The sequence below is a fragment of the Bison bison genome, unplaced genomic scaffold (genome assembly GCF_000754665.1).
Source record: "Bison bison bison isolate TAMUID 2011002044 unplaced genomic scaffold, Bison_UMD1.0 scf7180017864368, whole genome shotgun sequence".
NCBI lineage: Eukaryota > Metazoa > Chordata > Mammalia > Artiodactyla > Bovidae > Bison > Bison bison.
The window spans coordinates 1796105-1812555 of NW_011494940.1; the positions used below are offsets into that span (position 1 = coordinate 1796105).

Consider the following 16451-nt stretch of genomic DNA (forward strand, 5'->3'; position numbering starts at 1 on the left):
TTGACTCCCCCCCCCCCTTCTCCTCCTACACCACGTCCCAAGCCCGACAGTAATCACTAAGGCCTAACACTTTGCAATTTAGCCATAAAAACTGTCAGCACACCCACATACATATGTGAGTGTTTTCTATATAAAACTCCCAAACCCGCTTCCAGTGGACTCTGAGGCATCTCGCTCTTTTTCTGTTCTTCCAAAACTGCTAGGGCTTGCAGGAATGTGCTTGGGAACTTCGATGGTGGTTCGCGCCGCCTTCGGTAGCCTCGTGGCGTAGGGTTTTTTTTTTTTTTAAAGAACAGCTGAGAAGTTTATGACATCTCTGCAAAGTAACTTGGGACTGGCGGGCCGGGCGGGTGGCGCCCGGGCTCCGGGGCTTGGAGTCTGGAACTGGAGCGGCCGCGGCCGCGTCGGGGACGCGTTGGTGTGTGCAGGAATGTTCGTCCGTGCGGTGGAGACTCCGACATGGGATGTCTAGAAGTTGAATGGAACAGTTCCTAGCAGCAGCTTCCTGCCGGCCTGTAATTACAGCATGATTGCACAGTCAGGCATTGTTGGCCTGGATGTTTATACACAGGCTATTGTGCAAGACCTCGGTGGCAGCGAACAAAACGCGCATTTGCATTGCAAATGCCCAGGACAGATCTAGGTCTGAGCTGCAGTCGCCGAGTTCTTTTCGGCCTTTCACCTTAGCGAGGTGATTTATTTCCTCGCCTCTCCCTTCACCTCGGATAATTTGCCAAATGGCCAGAGAAGTAGAGTGGACCCGGGAGGGCAGGATCCTTCCACTCCCAACCTCAGGCAGCCTGAAAACTGTCCCAGGAATTGTACCCTTATTTGTGCCTGTAGAAAATGTGGGATGACGTCAGCAGGAAAAGGAGATGGGAGATGGCTATCGACCTCCCTAAACGGGAAAGCAGTTTGAATTAGCAAAATTGTATGGTGACTGGCTTGGGGCCTGGCTGCAAAGAGGACACGTCAGACATGTGTGACTGTGCTGGGGAGCTAGACTTTGAGCCGTCAAGTGTCAGATGTAGAAACTTAGTAGGTGGGTCCCTAATTCCTTTATTGTGTTCTGGGCAAAGGGAAAAGTGCTGGGTCTTTGAGACTGTTGTCTGTGGCCAGTGTCTGGGGTGGGGGTGGAGGAGTGACTCATATTCTTTTTCTCCAGAGGAACCCCTCCCTCCTTCCTGAGCAAGCCCGGCTACACGGACCAGGGTTGAGGGGGTCCTCACACCTTCTGAGCCACCGTAAGGCAGGAAGGGAGCTAAGCCTTCAAGTGTGGAAATAAGGCAAACAGGTTTTCTTTGAGGGCCTCAGAGGTGGCTAACTGTAGCAGAGGGATTTAAAACAGAGTCACAAACATGGACAGGCTGCATGCTGGGCCTTTATTCCAACATGCCAAATCTCAGCCCACTTTTTCCATGCCCTAGGCAGAAGGTTCTGCAATGGCAACACTCGGCCCTGCTGAGGGAACTGTGTGACTCGGTGATGGGTACCCCTGGCCCGGCACCCTGGAGCTTCCCCGTGCCTGGCCTTCTCCCCAACCAAGGAACGGAGTTTCACCCAGAGGGAAAACACTGTTTTGCAACCTCATGCCAGCTGCATGTCACTGGCACAGTGACCATTTGTCCAACTAAAACATTAGGGCATAATCCCTGGCAGACACCTACGTGCTTCCAGAGACTCAAGGAAAAGCACGTGAAATCGGGACATTTCTGGAAAGTCTGGGACATCCAGACACAATTGCCACAGGGGAAGGAGGGCTAGAGCAAAAACACTGCAAAGGTGGGAGTTCCCATGAGTTGCAGTGTTGTGTACATTTGGGTTTTTACTGAACTTGACTGTCAAGGTCCTGTTAGCTGCATCACCTGACCAGGGCTACTTTAGTAAGAGCCCACTGGTACACAGCACAGTCTAAAGGGGAGGGGAGGGAAGCATTCCCTTCTGACTCCAGATTTTTTGTCTTCATATAGACCGTGCAGAGACTAAAAGTGCCCAAAGGCCCCCTGGGATTGTGGGAGGAGAGCAGGGGAGATGAACCTCTAGCAGAGGCCAAAGAAAGAAGGACTCAAGGCTTCCCTGGTGGTTCAGTGGATGAGAATCCGCCTGCCAAGGCGGAGGACTTGGGTTCTGTCCCTGGTCCAGGAGGATCCCACATGCTGAGGAGCAACCGAGCCCGAGTGCCACAACTGCTGAGCCAGTGCTCTAGAGCCTGTGCGCCGCAATATGAGAAACCACCACATCGAGAAGCCTGAGCACTGCAACTAAAGAGTGGCCCCCGCTCGCCACAACTAGATAAAAACCTGTGCAGCAGCGAAGACCCAACGCAGCCAAAGAAATAAAAAATTAAATAAATAAATAAATAAATAAATAAAACTATTAAAAAAAAAAAAGGAATCAGACACTCCCCACCCCTGGAACTGTAGAGCAGCCTGGAGCAATTGCCTGCCCTTGTCATCAGTTCAGCGTGGCTGATTTTTGTGCCTAACTCAGGCCCTTCCCTGGCTTGCTCAGCTTTGCCTCTGTATTTACAGAATTTGCAGTTGTACACAGCCCAGGTTAAGACCAGAAACTTAATCCTGACTTCCTCTCCCATTTTACGTAAATGCTGATTTACGGCCTAAAGTGACTGCCCGGTTTGTGGCCCCAGAACAGCCCTGCCTCCTGCCTCACTATGCATGTGTAGGAACAATACCAACAAAGCTCTGCATCAAAACTTGACAGATTTTTAAAAAATCACTTTATTGTTTTAAGAGGAGAAGCTGTTTGGGTAATTAGGAAGCTCCCAGTAGCTTTGACAAAAACTCTGAGCCTCCACTTGAGAGGGGCAGATGGGGAAGTCCCCCTGCAAGACAGTGGTCTTAGTGTGGAGGCCTTTTACGCTCTCAGGCCCAGCATTTATATTTCTGTTCATCTGCCTCCTCCCAGCCGCCTCCCTGCACCACAAGCCTGTGTTTTGACATCACAACTAACCTCCAAAAAAGGAGGCAGAACCACTCCAGCCAAAAGAGGGCATTCCAGACTCTGAAGAAAGTGCTGCAGTTTTCCAGATGACTGGTGGTTCTGTCCTGCAAATTTGTTTCCTTCTTTAAAATGTGCCCCCCTTCTTTTCTCATTCTCACTGAAGCATCTCTTTGTGAGACCCTTAAACCTTTTTCTTTTCTTCTTCTTCTTCTACATGACACAGGGCACTGCTTTACGACTTTCTGTCTCAAGTGCCACTTGAAATACACACAGGTCTTTGAATGAGCCTGGGATAAAGGGCTCCTCTGTAATCTCATTTAAAAACGCCTGTTTGCAAGGGTCACCCTCCTGCTCAGCAACCTTCAATGGCTCCCCACTGTCTGCACGGTAAGGATCAAACTTCTAAGCTGGCAGTCGGGGCCTCCCACACAGGGGTCTGGCCTCCACTGCTCTCCTGCCCTAACCCTCTTCTCTGACCCTGTGACCCGCTCTGTGTGTCTGTCCAAACTGCTGGTGGCAAGCGTTCCTACCTTTCATGCTTTCCTGGAAGTCTGGAATGCCTTCTCTTTCCTCTCTCCCACTTGGCTTAGTCTTGCTGTCCTTTTTAGCCTTGTTCTTGTTTCTCTCTTTAAGGATTTCCTCTGTTCCACCCTGTGGGCCTCTCCCTGAGATTCCAGTAACATCCACTGGGGCCCCCTGATGGAGGAACCTTAAAACTTGGTCTAGAGGACTTTCAGCCTTGGATCATAGCTCCAATAACATCTTTCATTTGGCTTCATAAATGTGCTTTTGGGTGGATCAGCATTATCACTTTTAACTATACTGCAAGTCCCTGTTTTATATATCTTTGTCCTCCCTGGTGTTCCCAGGGGATGTCTGATAAGGAGGATGATGGTGTGATGGTGAGGTTGTAGCAGTGCAGCGGTCTTCAGATATTGTTGGCTGTGCATAGGCACACACACCCGAGCCAAGCACCAAGAACCACAGTTCCCAGTCTTTATTCTGAACATCTAGCCACCTTCCTCCTTGAGCCTGTTAGCCTCTCTCTGGTACCTCCTGGCTTTGCACCTCATTGTTCAGCTTCTTTTCCAGTGCCTCTTCCCCCTGGGTGCTAGACAGATCTGTCCAGCTTCAGCATGGGCTCCTCCTTGTCTTGATTTGAACCTAGCTGACCTGCCCCAGGATGTCCTAAGCCTGAGCACTGGCTGAGGAGGGGGAGACCTTCATTTCCTGGGTTGGCTGGTCCTCTAAGGGAACCAACTGAAAACAAAGAACTGGGGAACTCTCAGACAAGAATTATGAGTAAGGCAAAGAGATGCTTCCTGGTTGACTGCAGCTTTGATTTGCCCAAACAGGTATTGACCTATAAAATTAGACTATACTATAAAGCTGAGTCTTGGGGAGATCCTGGCTGAACCCTAACATCAGGCTTAACTGGGAGGATTCTGTTGACTCCACTCAGTTCTCGTGCTATTAATCTCAACCTTGCCGTATAAGCTAGAGTCTTTCTTTTTTAATTGAGATATAATTCACATACCATAAAATGCACCCCATATGCTAGATTCTTTAAAATTTTTATTTAAAAATAAAATCTGGTTGGGACTTCCATGGAAGTCCAGTGGTTAAGACTCTGCTTCCAGTGCAGGGCTGTGGGTTTGATTCCTGGTTGAGTAACTAACATCCCACATGCCAAATGGTGAGACCAAAAAGAAAATAAATAAATTTAAAAAATCTGATAGGTTCTTTTTTTTTTCCCCTCAGTTTTATTCTTCAAAGGATAATATACAACCCAAGTTGCCCATCAGCAAATGAATGGATTAAGATATATAATGTGAAGTTGCTCAGTCATTCCGACTCTTTGCCACCCCATGGACTGTAGCCTACCAGGCTCCTCTGTCCATGAAATTTTCCAGGCAAGAATACTGGAGAGGGTTGCCCATTTCCTTCTCCAGGGGGTCTTCCTGATCCAGGGATCGAACCAAGGTCTTCTGCTTTGCAGGCAGACACTTTACCATTTGAGCCATCAGGGAAGCCCATATATATATATAGGGAAGATATATAAAGAATGGAATATTATCCAGACGTTAAAAGACTGAAATTCTGCCATTTGCAGCTTCATGGATGGACCTAGAGAATATTTTGCTTCGTGAACTAACTCAGAGAAAGATAAAACTGTATGATACCACTTACATGTGTAATCTGAAAGGTAATACAGATGAATGTATATGCAAAATAGAAACAGACTCATAGAAAACAAACCGGTGCTTACTAAAGGGGAAAGGAAAGTGAAAGAGACAAATCTGGGGTATAGGATTAGGAGACACAAACCTCTATGTATGAAATAGATAAGCAGCAGGCATATATTATATATAGCATAGGAAATTATAGCTGTGATCTTGTAATAATTTTTAATAGAATATAACCTATAAAAATACTGAATCACTGTGTTATACACCTGAAATAATATAATATTGTATATCAACTATACTTGGATTTTTAAAAAACAGGTAATACATATAGTTCAAAATTCAATAGGGGTAAGTTATACAGTATAAGTGTTAGTTTCTCAGTCATGTCCAACTCCTTACAACCGTGTGGACTGTAGCCTGCCAGGCTTCTCTGTCCATGGAATTCTCCAGACAAGAATACTGAAGTGGGTTACCATTTCCTTCTCCAGGGAATCTTCCCGACTCAGGGATCAAACTCGGGTTTCCTGTGTTGCAGGCAGATTGTTTACCATTTTAGCCACCAGAAAAGTCCATACAGTGTAATAGTCAATATAGACAATAGATTACTATACAGATATATATATATTCTAAACAGCTGCTGTTGTTTAATTGCTAAGTCATGTCTCTTTGCTACCCCATGGACGGTAGCCCACCAGGCTCCTCTGTCCATGGGATTTCCCAGGCCAGAATATTGGAGTGGGTTGCCATTTCCTTCTCCAGGGGATCTTCCTGACCAAGGGGTCAAACTCAAATCTGCTTGGTGGGCGGATTCTTTACTGCTGAGCCACCAGGGAAGCTGATACGGATATAAACATATATAAATGGGCAATAGAATTAGAAAAATGATTATGTATTTTAACCTTGAGAGAAAGAAGACCTTTTTTAAAATTTTTATTTTTAGGAAGACCTTCTTAAGAAAAGGACAAAACAGAACCCATAAGAAAATATTGATAAATTTGATAACATAATATTTTGAAAAATTAATTTCCCATCCTCTAATGTTGCCCATTTCTTCAATCCTTAAGTGTCTCTGTCTTAGGCAACTACAATTTGTCATTTTTCAGCCATGCTTCCAGATGTGGCTTCTGCACATAGAAGAAAATATGAATATATAAACAAATGCTGGCATACCCTACAGAGTGTTCTGCATTTTGCGGTTTTCACTTTTAATGTGTCTTGGAGATTGTTCTATATCAGTGCCCATAGAGCCGCTTCACATTTTCCATCGGCTAAATTATATTCCACTGTCTGAAAATACCATCATTTATTTAACTGTTTTTTTTTTTAAATATTTATTTATTTATTTGATTGTATCAGGTCTTAGTTGTAGCACGCAGGACCTTCACAGCATCATATGGCCCACAGGCTCTCTAGTTGTGGCGCTCTGGTAGCCCTGTGGGATCATAGTTCTCCGACTATAGTAGCATGTGGGATCATAGTTCTCCGACTAAGGATCGAACTTAGGTCCCCTACATTGCAAGGCAGATTCTTAACCACTGGACCCCCAGGGAAGTTCTTTAACTAGTCTGTTGTTGAAGAGCATGTGTGGGTTGTTTCCAGTGTTTTGCTGTTACATGCAATGTTGCAGTCAGTATGTTGAATTCAACTTTTAACTGAAGTTTCTTGATGTACTTATAAGGGTGAAACTGGGATTTTCCTAGAAAACTATTTCTGAAAAATTGTGCATAAACTGCACTTAATAAACCCACATTGTCTAGAGTCTGCTGTTTCACAAAATTATCAGTTTTTAGAACTGATGAGCCTTTTCTAGCTTTAGGACCTTAGGGACTGTTATCATTCTGTTTTATAGTAACCGTAGTAACAGCATCTCAGAGAATTTAAAGCTGGAAAGGGTACCTGAGGTAACTCATTTTTAACTAAAAGGTTCAGAGAGGATAAGTGACTTCTCTGAGACTACACAGCTGCTCAGTGGAACTCAGTCAGGCGCAACCCCCACGTTCCATTTTCTTTCACCATCCTGCATTGATCATCTTAGTCATCATAATCAGCAGTTCCAGTATTTGTAAACCAAGGGTTTTGTTTACAGTGCTCTCTTTAGTTTCCTTCAGGCAGTACACAAAGATTTAAAAAGAAGAAACTTGAAAGAAAAACAAAACCAAAAGCCAGGGTGAAAGCGAGGTCTTTAGAAAGACAGTGGGGTGCTAGAAGGCCCGGGAACACAGTTCTAGCACCCTCTGGGAAAGCCCATGAGTGCAAGACTGACTGTTCTCACTGGGCATATGTAGAACAGCTACAGTTTTGCCAACACTGCATGTGGCCCAATCAGAGATCCCACCTGCCCCTTCTCTCCAGGAGGCTGGCAGTCAGCTTCTGAGGTTTATAGCCAGAGGGACCTGTCAGCTAAGAAAATGCAGTTTGGTGGAGTTGCATTTTCTGAGGATCAGATTCTAAACAGTGTGTCAGGACTTCCCTGGTGGTCCAGTGGCTAAGACCTGGAGCTCCCAGTGCAGGGGGCCTTGGTTTGATCCCTGATCAGGGAACTAGATCCCACATGCCGCAACTAAGAGTTCGCATGCCTCAGTGAAGATCAAGATCCTTTGTGCTGCAACTAATAAATAACAATAAAATAAAGTCAGTGTGAAAAGTGAAAAATAAGAATGCAATCCGGGTTAACCTTGAAAGTCCCTTAGTAGGGCAGCAGGCAGCTGGCAGACACACAAGCTCTTGATACTTCATCTTAGGCGGTTCCTCTAGTTCTGGAAGAAGGTGTTGTTTCTAAGGTCAGGCAGCAGATAAAGTGGTTGGCTTGAACTTGGGGGCTCTGTAGTATGAAATATGTGTGTGTTCAAACAGTACAGTCTCACCCAGCATGCTGAATGCTAGTACTGTGACATCCCGCAGGCAGCAGGCTCGGGGCTCTTTGCCCAGGCTCACCCTTGAATAGACGGCAGGTTTATAATTTAGGAAATAACCATAGGCGATTAAGCAAGAAAGGTTCTTTGAACAGGTGAGTAGGGTGTGATACAGAGATCCATGGAGTGGGTTTTAAACTTCAAGATTGCAAAGGAAGGACTTAAGCTTTGGGTGACCTGTCATTGCTGTGGGGCTGGGAGAGGGCAGTGCCATGCATGGCAGACACTTTGCTCTAAGGCCGTAGTCCTCCCCATCTGCTCTCCTTCTCTCTCCTTCACCTGTCTCCCCTCCCCAGCCTCCCTACTGCTGGCACTTGTAAGAGGCCTGCGAGGAATCTACCCCATGAGCCTACATCCGCTTCCTCTGTGGCCTCCCAACAGCGTGTGCTTGGGACAACTTAGGGGTCAAAGCCACTCTTGGATCCTCATTTCCACTTGCACTGGAGGTTGGGGAAGGCTCAGGATTTTCCTTCAAAGAGCCTGTGCTGATGTATCCAGCTAGCATTTCGGATGTGAATACCCAGTAGCAGTGGAATGCTGCCTGTCATGGTTTATAGAATGATTCCCCTTCCCATTCTTCATTCAGTCACTCACGCCATATGCAAGGTGCTGGGGATGCAAAGATAAAGAAGAGTCAGCCTCCTGCTTCAATGGGTTCACAGTCCCTGAGGGAGACAGACATGCACAAAAGCTAAGAGCCATTAGTGCCACGGATGTCAGGGTGAAAGGATTCAGGGGTGTGCAGGGCTCAGAAGCAGGATGGGGTCACTTCGTCCAGGCCAGAGGAGAGTGGGACCATTGGGCAAGGTCTAGCACGGCCCCAGTGCCTTGTCCCATACCTGTACCCAATGAAGGCTATGGAATTAATGAGGATGAGGCTTTCTGGAGGAGCTGGTATTTGAGCCGAGTCCTGAGGAAGGAGTAGGCGTCCACCAGGTGGCAAAGGGGGTCAGGGCATTCAAGACACAGGGAGCAACTCAGGCAGGGCCTGGTATGGAGGTGTGACACAACACGGTTTGCTCTGGGAGCTACAGCAGTGGGTGTGGTGGAGCGCTGGTGGGAGGGGGTGCAGAAAGGGGTGGGCGGGGGCCAGGTCATGGGCCAGCCATTGGTGTCAGCAGAGAGATTTGGACCTTACTCTGAGGGCAGTGGGAGCCCCTGGGGTCCCATGGATGTGTGTGTGTGTGTATGTGTGTGTATGAGGGAGAGAGAGGATCAGATTGTCTTTTTAAAGATCACTCACTGTGATATGGAGGATTGACCGGAGACGGGGAAGTTGGGCAGCAGAGGGACCAGTGAGGAGGTCATTGCAGGAGGTCAGTGTGGTCCCTGGGGCGAGATGAAAAAGAGTCAGAGCCAGAGCGGCGAGGGAGGGAAAAGCTGGATTAGGAAGGTGTCATGGGAGTTGGGTTGACAGGCCTGGAGGTCCAACCAAATGAACAGAGCAAGGAAGAAGTTGGAGTGTTTGCTTAGCTTTCTACTTGAAACATAAGGGGGAAGGAGCAGGTTTTAGGGGAGGGACACTGAGTCTAATCTCTGGAGACAACTGCAGGACATTCGAGAAAGCAGTTCTAGTGGGCAGTTGGACACGTGGGTCTGGGGGCAAGATATACCACTGGAGGATGGCAGTGGGGAGCGTTGCTTCCCCCATGGACTCTAAGCAAGCTATCAATAAATGTATCACTTAAGTAACCAATAAACATATCATTTAAGTAAAAATGATTCCTTACTGTGCAGCTACAGCTTCTAGACAAGTTCCAGACAAATCCGATTACCTCCCATTAGCCCCCTGTTTGTCAGACATTCTGAAACAGACACTTGGGAATCACCAGGACACTGTTGGAGCTAGGGGACCTGATGGCATCACCCATGGAGAGCATGCAGTTGGAGGTGAGGGGATCCCCATTTAATGGGTACAGTACAAGGGGAGTCAGCAACGGAGACCAAGAAGAAAGGAAGGACATCAGGAGAGCTTGGTGCCACAGATGCCAAAGGAGGAGGAAGCGTTGCATTTTACGACAGCAGAGATCATTATTTTGTTCACCGAGTACAACACATGATACATATTTTCATATGTCTTTTATTGAGTTGAAATTGATCACCTATTCATCCCTGGGGACATCAAGAAAGAGAGGACTGAAAGGAATGATTGACTTAGGAATTTAAAAGTTCCTGTAGTTTTGCCATGAGTAGGCTCTTCTCATTTGATTTAACCTCTTGGAGAAATAGGTGGTACAGGTACCACCTGCCCCAGGGTTGGAATGACATGTGCAAGTTCTTGAACTCAGGTTTCTTGACTCCAAGTCCACCCTGCCCTGAACTGATGGGGAAACAGAGAAGAGTCCAAAAGAGTGGTAATGCTTTTAATTTCTGGTGTTAATTCCCCAAATTGGGGCATCTACTTAGAACCTGGGTAGGATGGATTGCTATATTCAGCATTTATGTCTTTTTGTTCATATCTGTGATTATAAGGTGGCTATAATCCTCTCCTATGTACGAGTATTTAAATGAGACTTTTCTTAGAGGGAAGGATAGAAGCTTGAGCAAAGGTGTTGTCTCGGGGGGCCAGAGGAGTCTGTAGAGGTCGAAGGACATACTGGGGTAATCTAGGTCTTTGGTCTGCAAAAGCAGAAGCAGACTCTGGCTAAAGTAATGAGAAAAGGAATGTATTGGAAGGATATCTGGTGACTCACTGAATGTCCTGGAAATCTGGAGAAGGAGGCTCAGAAATCTATCAGGCTCTGTGCGAAGCTGCGTAGCTGGAACCGAAGACAAAGTGATGATGCCTCTGGCCTGGCTGCCAGCTAACCTGAATGCTGCCACCACGTCTGGAATGAGTTTTGAACTCTCCTTGATTCTTTGTGGTGTCACTCAATCCAGAGGCAGAGCCCAGGTGGAGCATCTGGTTGGCTGGCTTAGGTCACATGCCCATGTTCTCGTACATTCTGGAGTTACAGCTTCCCCAGTGGCAAGTGAAACTCCTCCTTCCACAAGGACTCACAGGACCAGGTTCCTGAAACCTGAGGATGGGTGCAGGCCCGGTGAACAGATGTCCATCATGGAAGCCAGAGCCCATCCTAACCCTCAAACTGGGAATATTGGACAGTGCAGTTCATAGGAAGTGGAGACAGGGCATCCCCTTTAGGCCACTGAAAATATCCACGTTTTGATCTTCTTTCTGAGTCCTTTAGTTTCCAGCTAAACTTTAGGATCCTTTTGTGCTTTTGAGTGTTTTATTAGCAGTTGGGTTTTTCCTCTGGAATTTGAATGATTCCAGTGGAAAAGAGAGCTCATCCCAGCATCTGGATCCTCCCTAAACATTTGGAAAACTTCAGTGCTGCCTTGTAAGGACCGAGGCCAAGGCTTGGCTCTCTCTGCCTAACAGGCAGCTACAGCGTGAATTCTGTTTCTCCTCTGGATTGGGCAAGACCCACGGGGCCATGAGGTGTTTGGGAGGTGCTGTCTTGCTTTCCACTGGAGGTTGGAGTTTTGGCTTCAGGCTTGGTTTGTGGAGGCTTCCCTGGTGGCTCAGATGGTAAAGAATCTGATTCTGCCAGTAAAGAATCTCCTGCTGTGCGATTCTGTGCCATTCTTAGGTTTGATCCCTGGGTTGGAAAGATACCCTGGGGAGGGGAATGGCTACCCACTCCAGTATTCTTGCCTAGAGAATTTCATGGACAAAGGAGCCTGGCAGGCTATGGTTTGTGGGGTCACAAAGAGTCAGACACGACCCAGAGACTAACACTTTCACTTTTGCTTGGTGTGTGGAATGATTGCGGTCCCTGGTGCCCAAGCTGTCCAAAGCAACAGGACTGGGCCCTTCTCAAGTTCTGATGATGTCAACCTGGTGGAGGCGTTTTAGCCAATATCCTGGCTGAGAAAGAACTAAAGGAGCTAGGGCTTCATCTACCTGGGACTGTCAGCATTGCCAGTCACATCCCTGCCCAGTTTCTTCATCCAGACGAGGTGTTGATTAGGTGAGCGCCAGCTCCCTTCCTGCCCCCAGGCCCTCTGGTGATAACTCTTTGAAGTAAGGGCATCTTGCATGAAATCTTGGTCATTCAGTTCCAGTAAACTTAGATGAAGCAGTTCATTTGCTTTAAAGAGAAAAATGCAGTTTTGAACTTTTGGACTCATGGCTGTGGTGGCTGCTAGTGTTTCAGATTTTTTCCCCTGGTGCCTGTTGGTGGGGAGCTGCTGCCTCCACGCAGCTGAGTGTGTTAAGGGCCGAGTTCTTGCATCCTGGACTGGAGGTGAGGCCTGAGCCTGAGGCCTGCTCACCAATGTGGGGTCAGGGTGACCCCCAGGAGGGACAAGCAGGAGTGTTCCGGGCCAGTGTTGGCTCTGGCACAGTTTGCCCCCTTTGGCCCATTTCTGTCCAGATGAAACGGAATCGCATTAAAAACAACACTGAAGCAGAAAAAGAAGTCTTGAGGGATCTGAGTTATGTTACTGAAACACAGCTTTGATCGTGAAAGTGAAAGTGTTAGTTGCTCAGTCATATCCGACTCTTTGCGACCCCACGGACTGTAGCCTGCCTGGCTTGTCTGTCCATGGAATCCTCCAGGCAAAATCATGTCACCCCTCTTAAAAACCTTTCAGGGCTGCCCAAGTCCTGCAGGAGGAAGCTCCCCATCCTCAGAAAGGCACCCTAGGGCCTGGGAGCCCCAGCCCACCTCTCCTGCCGCACGCACTTCCCTCGAGCCGCCCTTTATGTTGTCTCTGCTCCTCAGCACGGCGGTCAAGCCCCTGTGCCTTGTGCGGTGCTGGCCCCCTGCCTGGAACGTCCTCCCCGTCCGTTTGCTGGCAGATGCCCACAGAGCCGGCCAGAAGTCACCTGCTTCCTTGCTGCCTTCCTGAGCCTCCACCCTAGCATTTCTAGTCACACTTCCCCATAGGAGGAGGCTGGCATCAGCCGCAGGTGTGCCTGGCTCCTCCCTGGCCTGGCACAGGTAGGTGTCGGTGATGTGACTGGAAGGGTGGCCTGAGGGGATGTGAGGATGCAGGGGGAGGCGGGGGACAGGCCCAGGACCTGGCCTAGGTCCAGGGCACTTGTGGTGGGTGAGCTGATAGTCTCCCTTGGCACCTGCGGATGGAGCCAATACCCTGGGGGTTTTGCTGTTGCTCTGAGCCTGAGGGAGACCCGGGTGAGGAGAAGAAGGGGATTTAGGACCACAGAGAGCCAGCACCTGGGTCCCCCTCATCCTGGAGAGGACTCTGAGGAGGCGGTGGCGGTTAGGAGCTGGTTTGAAGGTGGCAGAGACTTCCCTCCCCCATCAGCCCAACCCCTGAAGAAGGAGAAACACAAGCTGCCCTCGGAGGACGTGCCCGGCACTGTCTGCCGGCTTTGCACAGAGAAGGAACTGGGGAGAACGAGTCAGCCGACCTTGAGGTTTTAAAATGAAAGCCCTGTTGAACCGAGTGGTGGTCAGGACGGGCTGCACTGCAGCTTTTCCTGTCGGAGGGGGCGGACGAGCACCCCCTGACGACGACTGCAGCAGGGTGCCGCAGGAGCCCCAAAGCAGGCACTTGGGGTCTCCTTCTGTCTATAAAATGAGATACTTAGACACATGTGGTTCTTTTCCTGCTCAGAAATTCCCCAAACCTGTGAACGGAGCCTGGCAGGCAGTGTAATTTATGATGCCTCACAGTGGGACCCGTGTTAACTCTCAGGGGCCCTCCTGGTGTGGAACAGTTATCAGGGGTCTGCATGCCACTTAAAGAGAGAGCCGTGGAGAAGCATCTTTCCTGCCATGGCTGATGGGGTAGACTTTCTTTCTGAAAATATTTTCTTTTTCCAAGTCGGCCTCCCTTAGCGGCTGAGCCTATACTCACATAGTCTACTTGACTGCCGGTGAGTGCGTGGCCTCTGTTGTTTGCAAAATATGTTTGCAGAACCCGAAAGCACATAGTATTTCTAAAAGCTCCTTTAGGAACCCACTGAAGTGTGTCTTTGTTCTTGGCACCTGGAAGATCAGCCCAGAGGAAGCTTGGGTGGTGGGGTGGGGTTGATGTCCTGGGGAGGTGTTGGCCCACTTGCAGATTTCTTTTCAGATCTGCTTTTGTTTCTGCCTCCTTGGGACCAGCTCCCTCTTCCTGTCCATCTCAGTCCTCCACCTTCCCACCCACATCTCTGGCCTCCTTCCTCATCCCTCCCCAGCAAATTCAGTGGAGCTCCCTCTAACATCCATTCAGTTGTAGGGTTTATGCTCCAGATGCCCAACCCACAGGGGGAGCTGGGAAAAGTGGACTGACTTTAAGGGTAGATGTTGATTGGCAGGATTGGAAGGTGTTGTCAAGAAAACTACTTTGGAAAATAGATAATCCAGATAACTCACACAGAGAAATATATCTTTAAAATGTAGAACTTGAAGCTATAAAGAATGTTAATTTCCTTTTATGTATTAGTATTACTACTGGGAATTTATTCTAAGGAAATAATTCTAGATAAGAAAAGAGCTATACACACCAAGATATTTGTAACAACATCATTTGAAATAGCAAAAAACTGTTAAACAGCCTGAGTGTTCCACATGGCTACATAATTTGTGATACTTAGACTCAGTGGACTATTGTGCCAACAATAGTCTAGTATGAAGTAGTATGAATAGTCTGTTAGCCTAGTATGAAGATGATATTAATTCATGGGAAAATGTTGAAGAATTGTGGAAAAAATGGCTTCTGCTTTAACAGGCAAAACTGCACATATACTTATTCAATGAGGGCATAAAAACTGATCACATTGGCTGTGGTATAAATTGGGATAAGGTAAAAAAAGATTTTACCTGGAGGATTCCATGGACAGGGCGGCAGTGAGGAGATACCCCTCGTCCAAGGTAAGGAGCAATGGCTGCGCTTTGCTGGAGCAGCCGTGAAGAGATACCCCATGCTCAAGGTAAGAGAAACCCAAATAAGACAGTAGGTGTTACAAGAGGGCATCAGAGGGCAAACACATTGAAACCATACTCACAGAAAACTAGTCAATCTAATCACACTAGGACCACAGCCTTGTCTAACTCAATGAAACTAAGCCATGCCCATGGGGCAACCCAAGATGGGCGGGTCGTGGTGGAGAGATCTGACAGAATGTGGTCCACTGGAGAAGAGAATGGCAAACCACTTCAGTATTCTTGCCTTGAGAACCCCATGAACAGTATGAAAAGGCAAGATGATAGGATATTGAAAAAGAAACTCCGCAGGTCAGTAGGTGCCCAATATGCTACTGGAGATCAGTGGAGAAATAACTCCAGAAAGAATGAAGGGATGGAGCCAAAGCAAAAAGAATACCCAGCTGTGGATGTGACTGGTGATAGAAGCAAGGTCCGATGCTGTAAAGAGCAATATTGCATAGGAACCTGTAATGTCAGGTCCGTGAATCAAGGCAAATTGGAAGTGGTCGAACAAGAGATGGCAAGAGTGAATGTCGACATTCTAGGAATCAGCGAACTGAAATGGACTGGAATGGGTGAATTTAACTCAGATGACCATTATATCTACTACTGCGGGCAGGAATCCCTCAGAAGAAATGGAGTAGCCATCATGGTCAACAAAAGAGTCCAAAATGCAGTACTTGGATGCAATCTCAAAAACTACAGAATGATCTCTGTTTGTTACCAAGGCAAACCATTCAATATCACAGTAATCCAAGTCTATGCCCCAACCAGTAACACTGAAGAAGCTGAAGTTGAACGGTTCTATGAAGACCTACAAGACCTTTTAGAACTAACACCCAAAAAAGATGTCCTTTTCATTATAGGGGACTAATGCAAAAGTAAGAAGTCAAGAAACACCTGGAGTAACAAGCAAATTTGGCCTTGGAATACGGAATGAAGCAGGGCAAAGACTAATAGAGTTTTGCCAAGAAAATGCACTGGTCATAACAAACACCCTCTTCCAACAACACAAGAGAAGACTCTATACATGGACATCACCAGATGGTCAAACACCGAAATCAGATTAATTATATTCTTTGCAGCCGAAGATGGAGAAGCTCTATACAGTCAGCAAAAACAAGACCAGGAGCTGACTGTGGCTCAGACCATGAACTCCTTATTGCCAAATTCAGACTGAAATTGAAGAAAGTAGGGAAAACCACTAGACCATTCAGGTATGACCTAAATCAAATCCCTTATGATTATACAGTGGAAGTGAGAAATAGATTTAAGGGCCTAGATCTGATAGATAGAGTGCCTGATGAACTATGGATGGAGGTTCGTGACATTGTACAGGAGACAGGGATCAAGACCATTCCCATGGAAAAGAAATGCAAAAAAGCAAAACGGCTGTGTGGGGAGGCCTTACAAATAGCTGTGAAAAGAAGAGAAGCGAAAAGCAAAGGAGAAAAGGAAAGATATAAGCATCTGAATGCAGAGTTCCAAAGAATAGCAAG

General features: G+C 47.3%; 1 long non-coding RNA gene across 1 annotated transcript in view; it reads right to left on the minus strand.

The window, feature by feature from the left end:
* Positions 1-7: 7 nt before the first annotated feature.
* The window catches only part of LOC105000092, a 24466-nt gene continuing 8022 nt past the window's right edge, over positions 8-16451 (minus strand). Inside the window, exon 3 of the long non-coding RNA XR_826689.1 lies at positions 8-513. This is a non-coding gene — a long non-coding RNA (uncharacterized LOC105000092). The remainder of the gene's footprint in view (positions 514-16451) is intronic.